The 699-nt window shown below is 29.2% G+C and overlaps 1 protein-coding gene across 1 annotated transcript in view; it reads left to right on the forward strand.

The window, feature by feature from the left end:
* Window positions 1-217: 217 nt before the first annotated feature.
* SS16 (Sucrose synthase) overlaps window positions 218-699 on the forward strand; it is a 6312-nt gene continuing 5830 nt past the window's right edge. The window contains exon 1 of the mRNA XM_006345182.2: window positions 218-329. The gene's annotated coding sequence lies outside the window, so the exon portion shown is untranslated. The remainder of the gene's footprint in view (window positions 330-699) is intronic.

The raw sequence follows: 699 nt of genomic DNA on the forward strand, positions 1-699 counted from the left end.
AGTTAAGATGTTTACATATGTATTTTAAAAGTTAACACAACGTTCAAATTGTCAATTGAGATCAAGTTAATAGGTTCGACTAGATATCGATTTTTTTCCCCTACTCACTAAACCAAAGCCATCATTAGCATATAGTTTATGGTTAATTAAAATCCTTCACCTAATTAATTACACTTGCTACAATCTCCACTTTTTTGGCTATAAAAAGGTGTCCTTTAGCTTAGCTTTCTTCACCATTCACAAGCAAAACTCTTTCATTTGCTTCTTTCATTCTCACTCATTTCAACATTTTCTCCGTTTTTTCTTTTCTCATTTCTTTCCTCTCAAAGGTAGAGTTACAATCTTTTTTCTGTTTTTTTTTGTTCATAAACAAGTTAATTTCCACATGCAAAAATAGTCTTTTTTTTGGTGTTAGGTTCAAATTTAGTTCAAAGTCTTGATCTTGGAAGGGTGTTAAAAGATCTTGAATTTTTCTTACAAAAATTTCCATTTTTAGTTGAGCTCATTTACTCAAAACCCCAGAAAAAAGAAGTTTTCTTTTGATATTTTAGCTAAAGATTCCAACTTTTTTAGTAGTAGAAAGTGATCAAGAACAAACAAGATGTAATCTTTCTTGAAAAAGTTTTGTTCTTGATCTCCCCCAAGAGGTGTAAAGTGTTAAAGATGACATTTTTGAGGTTTTTTTTTTTTTTTTTTTTT

This window comes from Solanum tuberosum, unplaced genomic scaffold (genome assembly GCF_000226075.1).
Source record: "Solanum tuberosum cultivar DM 1-3 516 R44 unplaced genomic scaffold, SolTub_3.0 scf00063, whole genome shotgun sequence".
Classification (NCBI taxonomy): Eukaryota; Viridiplantae; Streptophyta; class Magnoliopsida; order Solanales; family Solanaceae; genus Solanum; species Solanum tuberosum.